The sequence below is a fragment of the Mustela erminea genome, chromosome 4, assembly GCF_009829155.1.
Source record: "Mustela erminea isolate mMusErm1 chromosome 4, mMusErm1.Pri, whole genome shotgun sequence".
Classification (NCBI taxonomy): Eukaryota; Metazoa; Chordata; class Mammalia; order Carnivora; family Mustelidae; genus Mustela; species Mustela erminea.
The window spans coordinates 7056626-7070728 of record NC_045617.1 but is presented as its reverse complement, the minus strand read 5'-3'; the positions used below and the strand labels follow the sequence as shown (position 1 = coordinate 7070728).

The window sequence follows — 14103 nt, the reverse complement described above, 5'->3', positions numbered from 1 at the left end:
TCCCTGCTCACCAGGGAGTCTGCTTCTCCCTCTCCCTCTGCCCACCCCCACCCCTGCTTGTGCTTTCTCTCTGTGTCTCTGTCTCTCTCAAATAAATAAATAAAAATCTTGAAAAAAATTAAAAAAACAAACAAACAAGAGATTCACTCACAAAGGTGTGTTTAGATCTTTCCGTCAATAGCAATAGCCAAAAGAAGTACACACTTGAAGATCTTGATGCCTCCCTCCTCAGAGTGAAGCTCACACATTTCTTTGTCCTGTTTTATCTGTGTCCTGTAGTTTGAAAGCTGGGCCTTAGAGCTCATGCATTTTGTTCTGTTTGTAGCTGGCCTAAGTTAGAATGAGGCTCAAGGATAGAAGGACAAGCCTGAAGATACACAGATATTTATTTTACATATTCAGGGGGAAATGTACTCATTCATTCTTCATTTTAAGATACACTTTGGTAAAGATTTTATTTATTTATTTATTTATTTATTTCCTTCTTACTTACTTGCTTACTGTTCCAGGGGAGGGGCAGGGCTAGAGAGAAAAGGAGAGAGAGCATCCCAAGCAGATTCCTTGCTGACCTCAGAGCCCAAGGCAGGACTCCACATGGGGCTCGATCTCATGTCCCCAAGATCACAACTTGAGCCGAAATCAAGGGTCACATGCTCAGTCAACTGAGCGGCCCAGGTGCTCCTCAAAATAACATTTTTGGAAGTGCCTAACAGGTGAGACGTTTGAACATACTACTAATGAGATATTTTTCTCTCAGAAACGATTTCTTATGTTTCTATTGACGAACTTTGTTTTAACATTTATTTCTGTCTTGCAAATTTCCATGGTACTTTCTGGCTGGAGCAACGTGCCTCATATCAGAAAAAAAAGCCTGTTACTGCACTAATTTGTTGTCAAGTCAAAATTACAGAATACCCGGGGCACCTGGGTGGCTCAGTGGGTTAAGCCGCTGCCTTCGGCTCGGGTCGTGATCTCAGGGTCCTGGGATCGAGTCCCGCATCGGGCTTTCTACTCAGCAGGGAGCCTGCTTCCCTCTCTCTCTCTGCCTGCCTCTCTGTCTACTGTGATCTCTGTCTGTCAAATAAACAAATAAAATCTTTAAAAAAAATTACAGAAAATTACAGAATACCCAATAACTGTGAACATCTTTAAAAGGTTTATACCGTGGAGCATTTTATGCCATTCCATTCCATTCCATTCCATTTCTGTGCTGTTGCCTTTTTTAACATGGAAAGTTCTAGCATGTCTATCTTTGACCTTGGATTCTATGGATTAGTGGATCTTATGTATAGTCCTTGGGCTTCAAGCTGCACACAGATCTCCTTTGCATCCTCAGAACCTGAAAAGTACCTGGAGGACAGCAGGTTAAAGTTGAATTAAGGAAATAAAGAAGAAGCGAAAAATAGAAAGCAGATAGGAGATGGTGTAACACGAGGAGGAGAGGAGAAGGGAGTGGCTGTTGTTAACAAGCTGCTCAATTAGAGGAAATGCAGAACATGGGCAGGGTGCAGGGGTGACAGTTCTCCTTTTTATGGATTTCAGAGGAAGAAGTCAAACCAAACACTTGGAGTTTCCCAACACAGAAGAGGACCGGGGTGAACGTGATTATGGTCCAGTAAGAAGCTTACCGGGCCTCTTCGAAGGAGGCAGCCAAGAGCGGCACCGTCTGCCTGGGAATAGGGGAACAACCAAAGCATCGTCACTTACACCTGCTTAAATTCCCAGTCCAGCGAATGTTGCAAAAATCAGTGTATCAATAATGTGACTCTTAAGAATCTCTTAGGAAATGATGGCCATTTCCAATAAATTCAATATAATCAGTTTTAATAAATACAATAAATTCAATAAATTCAACATTATCAGTTTCCTTCCAGGGCTGAAACAAATTGTTTCTCAGGCCGAGGACCAGCTGCATTTGTGTTCATAGGACTGCGCTGTATAAAAATAATACAACGGGTTCATAGCCATGGAGACCAGAAACAAGAATGACCAAAGGAATGGCACATTCACCGCTGGTGCCTCAGGGTGGCTGACTCCTGTATGTCCATAAATCTTCGGGCAAAGGGATTGACAGGAGGGCGTTGTGTGTGTGTGTGTGTGTGTGTGTGTGTGATTTCCTGTTTCGTAGCCAAGTGTAAATAGCTGATTTTGTTTCAGTTAAAAGTACCAATGGTAAAACTCCACTGTACTAATCATCTCATTACCCACCAAAAGAATCTTTGGAGAGGAAGCATTGCTTTCTTCAGCAAACTGAGGTTTTGTTTCAATGGTTCAACTGGAGGGGAAGACACAGCTCTTTAAGAAGACATAGTGACAAGAGGAAATTAAATTCTGGAGCTATTTGCCAAGTATGTAAATACTGCGCACTGAAATAACGGAGGAGAAAGTCAGGCAGACCCATCTTGTACGCAATACGTTATTTTATACCTGGGAACCTGACCCGGTATAGAAATGCTGAAGTACCCGAGAGCACGTTGTTTTTTTGTTTGTTTTTTTTTTTTTTAAAGATTTTATTTATTTATTTGTCAGAGAGAGAGAGCAAGAGCGAGCACAGACAGAGTGGCAGGCAGAGTCAGAGGGAGAAGCAGGCTCCCTGCGGAGCAAGGAGCCCGATGTGGGACTCGATCCCAGGATGCTGGGATCATGACCTGAGCCGAAGGCAGCTGCTTAACCAACTGAGCCACCCAGGCGTCCGGAGAGTGCGTTTTTAAGCGCGCAAGTCATGGGCGACGTCATTTGCTCCCTGCGCAGAATCTTCATAGTGATCAGAAGCTTCCCAGGGAAACCGAAAGCTCTGGCAGGGAAAGCAGAAACCTAGACTTGGTTATTTTGCTTCTGAGAAATTGGGTTTTCATGTTAAGTGAATTCAAGCGTTCTCAACAGGTACAGGAAAGGAGTCGCGGATCCTCAGACCCTACTTATCTGCAGGCGAAGGGCAGCGTGTGGGGCTCAAGACTTTCCAGAATTGCCTTCATTATACATTTTACCTCTCTCGGAGACCGTCTCTTCGCGGCTCAGAACCATTTACAATTCACCGCCACGCCAACCTGGGACTGTCTCCAAAAGCGGTCACTCCGAGCACGTCTTCTCGTAGGAACTACACCGCTGTTCCCAGATGATTTTAGCCAGATGAGAAAAGAGCTGGCAGACACGCAGTTAGGTACAAGCTCTCCTGGTGTAGACACAGGGGGAATCTGCAAGGCAGATGGTCTAAGGAAAGGACATTATCTCAGCCCACGTCGCTGTCGAAGGATGGGCGGTTAGTGGTTCTCAATGCGGGGTGGCGTTGCCCCCCAGAGGATGTTGGGCAATGTCTAGAGACATTCCGGGTTGTTACAGCTGGGGATAAGCAGGGAGGAGACTGCTGCTGTCATCTAATGGGGAGAGACCAGGGAAGCCACCAAACAGTCTGCAGTGCACAGGACAGCCCCGCACTGGAGAATTCTCCAGCCCCCAAAGTCAATGGTACCCTGGTCTCCTCCGTGCTGCTGGAGCCCCCTCGTGGCCCCAGTCCCTGGAACAGATGCTTGCTGGAGGGAAGGAGACAGCCCTCAGGCGTGAGCTCTTGTCCCTGTAAAGGTGTGGTTCCAGAAAGTATCCGTGACAGGGCCCGCCATGCATTCGCACGGTTTCCCTGGGACCGTAGAACAGACTTCTACAACTGTCTTGACTATTTACGAAGCCTCCTTGTGTTTTCTTGACCCAATGAAGATATGGTGGGTATCACCGTCCTTATTTTAGAGACGATAGAACTCAGACACAGAGGGGGTGACCTGCCTAAGCTGAGGCTGGCAAGCATCCGTTTTAACTGCTGCTGCTCAGGGTGATGGTCTGTATATTAGTGCTTCTTGTGAGCAGACACTGCACTGAATTATTCGCATGTAAGTTCTCATCTTATCCTTCCATGCTCCCCACAGGTGGATAGACCATCCTCCTCACGGGGTTGGTTGAGGCACCGGGGCCCAGAGACCTGGCTTCCCAGCTGGCGAAGGGCAAACCTGGGACAGAAGCCAGTCCCCGACTTTCCAGGACCCGCCCCTTCCCTCCCCCCTCCCCCACCCCACACGCAAAGGCAGAGTTCCTACCTGGGTAAGTAGGAAGGTTCCGTCAAACATACATAGAAGAGCTTTTTTATTTGAATGGGATTGCACACTTCAATCATGGAAATGGTGTAATTCCATTCATATATTTTTCTCAAAACATACTTTCTCATTTATCTTTGCTAAATGGTGGAGATATACAGCAGTCAGTCAGATAAGGGCCCTAAACCTGATTCATGCATCCACGCCCTCACTCATAAACATTAAGCACCTACTGTGTACCAGGGATATTTCCAGGCTCTGAGTGAAGCTTCCTCTTCATGTGGTCACTACCTAGTGCGGGACGTGAGGAGCCATGTTAACAGACTGAAAATGGTGTGATTCCGAAGAGAAGTGTGACGTCTGTGACGTTTCAGGGACAGGGAAGAACCCAAGCCTGGTTGATCAGAAACGCCCAGTTTGCCTAGAGCCTCTGCTGTGTGGGAGTATTAGCAGGGGACGTACCTGGGAAGGGGTTTCCATAGATCTTAGAGAACCTGGCCACTCTCTGGAGGAGTTTGGTTCATACTCAGTAGCAGATGAGGTGCTGTCTCTGTCTCCTCGCCTTGCTGGGTTTTGCCAGTGGCATCTGCACCTGTAACCCAGGGGCCATCTTTGTTGCTCACGTCTCTTTGGTTACCAAGTTCTGCCATATTTTTTTCCCAAATGGCTTCCACACAGGATGACCTGGCGTAAATTGCCTATCTCTGTGAAATGGTTTCTCTTCATTTGTAAAATGGGAGTCCTATGTGTGCGTTGTTGAGAAGGATGAGTGGGAACACACACACAGCACCAGGCCGTGGTGGTGCGGAGACGCGTACTCTGGCCGCTGCAGTCCTCTCCTTACTTCCTCTGCATCCTCTTAACCCCCTTCTTCAGCCACTTACTGTCCCACCACGCCGCAACCTGGGTGACCTACCTGGGTGACCTCCTGCTTTGTTCCTTCTCTGCGAATCCAAGCATTTCTGCCACTACTCTCTCGTACGAACTCTTTCGTCCTGGGGATCTTAAGCAAGTGAGATTGTTGAACTAGAAATAATTTATTCACTTGATTACTTATGAGCTCATTGTTTTCCAACTCATTAAAAATGGTTCAAAAGACTTATTTCATTGATCTTGACAACCTGAATCAAGAGTGCAGTGGGGGAAGACCTTTTCCACTTGCATCCATCTGGGCTCTGTAAGTGTGTGGGAAGAATAATGCTGTTGTCGTATTAAAGTAGAAACTCCAGCCACCTGGCTGAATGAGAGAGCGTTAGCAAGTATAGGTAGACCATGTTTTCTTCCTCAGACCCAGTTAATTAAAGCCAAGGAATATTTATTGAACCCCTAATGGGTAAAGACAAGCTGTTCTGGCTTTAACCATTGGGTGTCCCCAGTTTTGTTTTATTTTAAGATTTTATTTATTTATTTGAGAGAGAGAGAGAGAGAGAGAGAGTGAGAGCTTGAGAGAGGGGAGAAGGTCAGAGGGAGAAGCAGACACCCCGTGGAGCTGGGAGCCCGATGCAGGACTCAATCCTCAAGACTCCAGGCTCATGACCTGAGCTGAAGGCAGTTGCTCAACCAACTGAGCCACCCAAGCACCCAGGTGTCCCCAGTTTTAACCCTGAATTCCCACTGATTGCAGGAAAGAGTTAGGAGATTTGTGATTTCTATTTCTGTTGAATGTGTATTATTGGAGTTAATTGTTAGGAAATTATTTAAAGCAGCGCTGTTTAAGTACTGCAAAAATGAAAACTGTTTCAACTTGTAGCAGAAATCCAGACTCCCTTGATGTTTCTACATGTTTGATAAAAGCAAAAGACGGAATCGGAATAGTTATCCATGAGACCAGAAATGTATGTAAAATGCAATCGACTGATTTGCCAGTTGCTTCCTCATGTGAACACCTCAGGTGAACTATCACAAATAGCTACAGAATTGAACTAGAACTTGGGTCCCAAGCCCCGTTTCCTTCTTTCCTCCGTCTCTCTGGGGAGGAACAGGGTGCAGGGAGTCTTCCAACAGGGTGGGCGGAGGCAGCCCTGCTCCAAGGCACGGCCCAGTCTCGGCCCCCTCCCAGTAGAATTTCTCAGTGGGGCGTGGTCTCTCCCAGTAGGTGTGGCCCCTGAGCCCCTCAGGGTGGGATGTGTCCTCTGAGCAGGGGTCGCCTCAGGCGCCGACTCCGCTTGGGTCTGCCCTCACTTGGGCAGCAGGACTGGCCTCATTCCAAAGACGCACTGCTTTTCCTAGAAGGAGGCAAGATCACAGGAGCAGTGCCGTCGGAGGCCCCCTGCAGCCGTCTCGCTTGGGGCTGGTCTCATCAGATCTGCCGTCAGATCTTCTCTCTTCTAGAACATTCAGTCACAATTCTGTCCGTTCAGCTTCTCTCCAGGCACTGGCTCTCGCCCCGCAGTCATGATCCTATCTTAAAACAACTGCCTTACCTCGATGTTTAATCTCTCCCCTTCCATCAAGGGCCTGTTAAGTCCCTCAGAAGACCAAGGTCATATTTGTTCTCTCTACTTCTCCATCTTCCGCTTAGTTTGGTAGCAGGTTTAATCCGCCTATCAAGCAAGTCATCCATTTCGTTGTATAATTCAGCTACTCTCTGTAAATCCCTAGTTGTGCCTTTATCACCCGAATCAACCTTAGGCTATTTCCATCACCCCAAAAAGAAAGTGTACCCATTGGTGGGATACCCCCCCCCCCCCACCCAGCCCTCAGCAGTCACTGCTCTACCTTCTGCGTCTACAGAATTATCCAGTCCGGACAGCTGATATAAAAGGAATCCTACAATATGTGGGCTTTCATGTCTGGCTTTTTTCACTCAGCATTGCTTTTAAGGTTCATCCACGTTGTAATAGCTCCCAGCACTTCATTCCTTCTTAGGGTCGAATAATCTTCCAGTCTATGGACATATCACATAATTTATCTATTTATTGGCCAATGGACATTGGACTGTTTCTTCCTTTTTGCCCTTGTGCATAAGCTTCCCTGAATATTCCTGCACAAGATTTTGTCTAGATACCTGTTTTTACTTCTCTGGGGTGGGATTGGTCACCCTCCCCTGTGGCATGTGGCTGGATAGGAAAGGAAGAGAAAACGGAACAAAATCAGGGTCTGTCAGGCAAAGAGGGGGAAGAGGTGATGGCTGAAGCCAGTCAGTCTCTGATGTTTCTCAGTGTACTGAGGGTTAATTCGATGATCACACTATAGGTTTCACCTTTTCTTTGAGTCATTTTCTGTACCAAGCTTAGAAACATCCTTCAATTTCTAGTTTTTTAAGTTTCTGTTGTTTGATAAAATGTGTACTTTTACCAAATATCCTTTTGTCTTCGAATGAGATTATTTTGTTTGCCTATATTGTGAAATCCCGTGTTTATAGATCTTTATTATTAATATAACATTAAATTCATGGGATTAAAATTTGCTTGTAGTGAGCAGTTCTTTTTTTTAAATTTTATTTATTTTTTCAGTGTTCCAAGATTCATTGTTTATGCAGTTCTTTTCATATATTGTGAAAATGTCTTCACAGTTCTGTATTTAAAATGCTCAGATTTGGGGCCCCTGGGTGGCTCAGTCAGTTTAGCATCTATCTTTGGCTTGGGTCATGATCCCAGGGTCCTGGGATCTAGCCCCATGGGAATCTCTGCTCAGCAGGGAGCCTGCTTCTCCCCCTCCCTCTGCCGCTCCCCCTGCTTGTGATCTGTCTCTCTCTGTCAAATGAATAAATAAAATGTTTAAATAATTTTAAAATAAAATGCTCATAAATAAATTGTAATATATAGGTAGGGATTCAGTTTTCTGGACCATAGGCAAACAGTGTCACTTATGCATATATATGTAGTAGGATAAGCTACTAATAAGAATAGTAAAGGAATATTAATGGCAGGGGTGTGGTAAGACAGCTGAGAAAAAATATTCAGCAGTTGAAGGAGATTTTGTGGACTGAAAGTCTACAGAGAATTGCCCCATCAAAGAGGGCTCCCTAGGAAGCTCCCAGGGACCGGGCCTGCATGGTGACCCTCCCCACCTCCATCGGGACAGATGCCCTGGCAACAGTTAACTCACTACTCAGACCGATTTGGACACATTCAGGTCAACAGATGGACTTTCAACTTTAATAGAACACTTCAAACATCCTGGAATGCCGTCAACTTCTCTACCTTAAGGCTCTCCCCATGTGGGGGACCATAGCATGGCTGTGGTCTCCACATGAACCCCACGAAGAACCCCCAACACATTCATAAGTAAGGCTGGCCTTCTCACTTTTAAGTAATGAATTGTATTTTTTCTCTGCAGATGATGCCTTTGTGTTATTAAAAATTCAAGTACTATAGAAAAACATAAAGAGCAAAAAAAAAGAAAAAAAAACACCCCAAATCTCACCACCTCCAAAAAAGCCAGCATTACTTTTGGCAAGAGTCATTCCAACCATCAAATTGTGCCAAGCGTACAGAGGGAAGGGTCAATGAACAGTGCAGAGAAGCACAAGTGAGTGTGGCTTCATTTTATAACAAGGGAAGCATATGAGACATGCTCTCTCGTCTCTAAGATATTAATTTTCAGATTGTGAAGTTAATGGAAAGAAATGAAAATGAAGTGAAACAGAATGGACAGATAAACTTACATAAATATTTTTTCAGATCCTATAATAGTTCCCAAAGTTGCCTCTAATGTTAAGAAATTGCAAGAACCACTGAGGGGTTACAACTGTATTCTTTTTGCCATGTTTTCCCAAAGTTGGGTAATATAGATTGACTCTGCTCTGAAAAACCAGTTAAGAAGCACTCATTCATTTTCTGACCTCCCTTCCCTGTTCTCCTAATTTTTCCTTACCTGCCACAAACATAATTCCCCTGGGGGGTTGCTTGTTTGCATTTTCATAATTCTTCCTTTGAATTGACCCTATGGGAATCAACACTCACTGCTTAGCTTTGAGCCTGGGTTCTCCTTTATTACCCAAATTACACATTCACTTCTGATCAAATTACTGATCTGGAAGGAGAAAGTTCAGTCTGAAATATTGCATCGCAAACAGCCAGAGATGAACCTCTCCTCTTGAACACGAGCATTAACATAGCTTAGGTTACCTTTGGTCATTTCTTTACCAATTTAAGGTATCATGTAAAATTATTTTGAAGCATCTATGGATTAAAAATGACTTATTTGTAACACAAAGGGTTACAATGAAACATGTTTCTAGGACAGACGTGACCCCCCACCCCCCCCCCGTGTTCTCACCAGCCGCACAGCCCCCTGGGAGAAGCCCAGGTACACATTAGCACCTTGCATAATCACAGCACGACTTATTCAAGCTAAGAAATTAACATTGGCACAATGCTGTTGACCGGGCTCCAGACTTTATTTGGACGGGGGTTCAGTTTTCTGCTCACCCCTGTTTCTGCTCCTGGATCCAACAGGCAGTGATTTTGAGACCTATATACATATCAAAGGCCTCTTCATGGCCACTGCCCTGCCTCGGTTCTGGCCCTAAGCTCCTCTCACCCCAGCCTGGAGAAAGCCTTCAAATGGTCTCTTTTCTCCAGTCCGACACCTAGTGGAACGAATTTTCTAAAACAACAACTGGATAGAGTCCTTTCCCTTCCTAAACTCTGTTAATGGTGCCCCATCGTCCACCAGACAGAGTAGAAACTTGCTGGTGGGCTCCATTTGGATCCGTTTCATACCTGCTCCTCTGGCCTCGTCCCCTTTGGTCATTCAGGCTCTGAGACCCACGCGGGAAGGCCACGGTGGCATCTGATGCTGTTGGCGCCCAGTCTCCTCCCCCCGCCGCAGGCCACCTGCCCACGTGCTCCCATTCCCCTGAGTCTGAGCGTGGAATGTGTCCCCTCATCCTTTTCCCTCGCCAGACCTTGACCTGGTTCAACTTCTGTGAGAGCATCAATCCCACTGCCCTGTTGTCATGTATCTGCCTCTTCTGCTGGTTTGTCAGGGTGTTGAGCAGAGCAAGCTTGTCGTTAGTTTTGTGACCCCGACACCCAAAGTATTCAGTGCTCAATTATTTGTTGACTATATAACGCAAGTTTGAAAAAGAATTAATATTTTTCCTTAATGTGTCTTCATATTTGAATCTGTAATACCATTTTTCAGTTACGGTGAGAGGGACCCACCTGTATTTCATGTTTTAATGGGACACAACCGTAGATTCCTGTTCATATGTTGTCTGAGTGGCTGTCGCCCCACAGAAGCACAGCCGAGTAGCGGCATCAGAGATTTATGGCCGCAAAACCTAAAATACAGTTGACGCTAGGACCACGTGGGGGGTAGGGCACTAACCCCCCACCCCACAAAATCATAACTTTGACCTGCACATAACTTTGACCTCCTAAAGCTTAATGACTAATAGCCTGCTTTTTTGAAAAAAGATTTTATTTATTAATTTGAGAGACAGAGAGCAAGCGAGCGAGTGAGCATGGGGGGAGGGGCAGAGGGAGAGGATCTTGAGCAGGCTCTGCGCTGAACACAGAGCCCGATGCGGGGCTCGATCTCATGATCCCGAGATCAAGACCTGAGCTGAAATCAACAGCCGGACGCTTAACTGACTGAGCCGCCCAGGCGCCCCAACTAATAGCCTACTTTTGACAGAAAGCCTTCCTGACCACAGAAACCCCTATTTGTATGTTACATATATTAGGTACTACAGTCTTACCATCAGGTTAGCTACAGAAAAGCAGGTCAAGAGAATTGTAAGGAAGAGGAAATACATTTATAGTACTGTAGTGTTTTATTGGGGAAAAAAAATCTGCCCATCAGCGAACCCGTGCAGTTCAGACTCATGTTGTTCAAGCAACAACTAGATTTACGATCTGACCCTTTACGGGAAAAAACTTGCCAACCCGATGTTCCCGTGTCCAATCTGCTTGAGCTCTGCTCTCCCCACTGTAATGATGGTGTTACGGGGGCACCTGTGCGGCCAGCCTGGCCACCTTGCATGGTCACGGCCAGCACTGTGCTTGTCGTTGCCCTAAGAGCTTTCTTTCCCATTAGTGTGACTATCAGCGGCAGGAATAAACAAACACAGGCAAGCAGTGCAAACAGTTTTCTGCAGCTGCAGAGCAGGTGTGAGGATCAAGACCCCGTCTCCAGCCCTCGTAATTCTGTCCCAGGTGACCTCCATGACTCTGCCAGGCACACAGGCTTCTCCCTCGGTGGCTCCAACAGGACAGGCGGATGCCGCTGACGCTGGATCTCTGACAGTTATCCACGGCCGGGCACAGCTCTAGGTGTTGCTCGACGGGAGGAGCATCAGGGTAGGAACTGCCTGTGTTCAGAGTTCCTTGACCACAGATGACAGCGCGACCAGTGTGTCCTTCTCTGATGCCTCTGGAGGACAGCTTCAGCAAAGAACGTCAGAAACCGAAGAATGGTTCCGTGTCGAAGTTCCTCTTGTTGAAAGTATGTGGCGCTAGGGCGTGTTTGTTCAGATGGCGTCTGCTGGAAGCTCAGTCACAGAAACGATGAATCAGGACCATTGGAGACTCTGTCCTTAATCAACTAGGAGACCTGTTTCATGAAAATTGTCGCGTGACTAACGCAAAATGAACCAGAAAACGAGGTGACGGAAAATCTTCATCTGGAACATGGAACAGGAAAGGCGAGAGAATGAAAACAAATCGTGACTTTTCAATACGGCCAAATTAAAAGGAACAATGGCAGTGTTTTTCTTTTTTTTAGAGATTTTATGTATTTATTTGAGAGAGAGAGAGAGCACAAGAGAGCACAGGTAGGGGGAAGGGCAGAGGGAGAAGCAGGCTTCCTGCTGAGCTGGGAGTCCAAAGCGGGGCTGGACCCCAGGACCCTGAGATCACAACCAGAGCTGAAGGCAGACACATAACTGACTGAGCCACCCAGGCGTCCCAGTGGCAATGTTTCTAAATAACAGTTCGTGCGATGGCACTTGGTGTTTCTGATGCTACTCCCCAAGGGGTTAACTGTTTCCGTCAGGTGGTTTTTGCGTAGATTGGAGGCAGGTGGGCCACGGGCAGGTGGATGGGCACGAGTGCCTCGGCGGATGGTTGTCGGTGGCTATTCTTTGTCATTTACAAGAGAAGTTGCATCGCTGAGCTGCCCTCACGGGCTCACATTCTAATGTGCAGAGACCCCACAAACAGGCAAATGCACGGTAGGTTCAGATACGGGTGAGGGCTGTGGAGAAACACAAGCCAGGCTGGGGGACAGAGGATGTGGGGAAGGGACAGTCAATGAGCTCCGGCAGGAGGCAGGGACGGAGCAGGCCATGTGGTTCTGGAAAAAGGGTGCTGGGCTCGGACACCGGCTGGAGGTCCCTGCAGGGAATCAGGGCGCAGAGAGTGGGAACTCCACTGGGACAGAGCACAGAATGCATGTGAGGTCATGAAACCTGAATGTCTCCGTGACAAATGGTCTGAGAAGAAAGCTAGCTGCTAGGGGGTAGAGAGAGAGCGAGCGAGCAGAATTTAGGGATTCTCGAATACTGCTCCACGGTCCTTCATGAGCAGTAAGCGTTGGGGTGGTTTCCAGAGGCCCTATTTTTAGTGGGATAAGCTCCTTCGGGAGGCATCAGTATCCAAGATGTTGGCCTCTTGATTGGTTTGGCTTGCGGGTGGATCAGGGGCAGCTTTGCCGAGGCAGGCGCCCAGAGGCAGCAGCAGGTGCGGGGGAGTGGTTGGCCCTGGGAGGCAGTAGCCCCCGGTGCCTTCCTGCCCGCCCTCGGCGTGTGGCCTCTGCCCCACACTGTCTCCGTGTTCGAACTTATTAAAAGAAACTGAAACTGAAATGGCTGTCTTCAATTTATTCGATTTACTTCACAAGAGGGAGAAGGGGGTTTCTGTTTCCCATCCCTTATGAACGAAACAAGGTCATCACCGCTTGTGTGACATTGATTTGATCTTGGCTCACGTCTCGCTTCACACACTCTGTTAGCTGCAGCTGGCTCATGCTAGCTTCCTGAGTCGATCGAGTTTGCACTGGGAAAGATGCTTTTTGAGGGGAGAAATCAGAAACATGAAACCGATTTTCTTTTATATTAATGAGAGAGAAGTGGCCACTTAAGTGGACATGTTAACCTTCTACTTCCTCGCTTTCTTAGGGAACAAGGGTCTTTTCAGGAGCCAGGAACCCTCCCGGTCCCACCACCCCTTCCCTCTGCAGAGCAGGTGCCTGAGGAGTGGGAGACACATGCTGCTTTCATGCTTGCTCTGCAGACAAGCAGGTCCGGGCCTTCCCAGAGTCAACTCCTCTCCGAGCCCACCTCTCCCGAATTTGTTTGGTGGAACTCTTTTGAGAGAAGCAGTGCAGTGTCTCTAATCTAGTTTTGTTATTCTAGTAAAAGTTCAGGTGATTCAAGAGCAGCATTATTTTTAAAAAATTTCAAAGATCTTATTTATTTGAGAGAGAGAAAGAGCAGGAGCGTGGGGGTTGGGGAACAGAAGGAGAAGCAGACTTCCGCTGAGCAGGGAGCCCCATGTGGTTCCCAACCCCAGACCCTGGGATCACGACCAGAGCCAAAGGCAGATGCTTAACTGACTGAGCCACCCAGGCTCCCCGAGAGCAGAATTATTGATGGGACAATCACTCTTCAACTGCAAGCAATCTGAGCTACTTTCACTGTCATGGGATATTAAAAAACTATTATTTTCAATTGAAGTGATATTTTCACACTGCCAAAAAACACAGAAAGTAGAGACAAGTTAAAAAAAAAAACCTCATATAATTTTATCACCATAGCAAACTACACTTTAATGTATGTTCTTCAATCATTTCTTCTTCAGAATTTTCTAAAATAGTTTTAGTGACAGCACACATACACTTTTGGTAAACTCCTTTTTGCCTAACATCATGCTGCAAATATATTTTCAGGCTGCATAACACTTTCAATATCCAGACTGTTTAACGACTACATTTAAAAAAAAAAAAAAAAAACACTTTTGGGGCACCTGGGTGGCTCAATGGGTTAAGCCTCTGCCTTCAGCTCAGGTCATGATCTCAGGGTCCTGGGATCGAGCCCCGCATCGGGCTCTCTGCTCATCGGGGAGCCTGC

General features: G+C 46.7%; 1 pseudogene; it reads left to right on the top strand.

Annotated features, from left to right (window-relative positions):
- Positions 1 to 1607: 1607 nt before the first annotated feature.
- On the top strand, positions 1608 to 3939 carry LOC116587918 (annotated as a pseudogene).
- The last annotated feature ends 10164 nt before the right edge of the window (positions 3940 to 14103 follow it).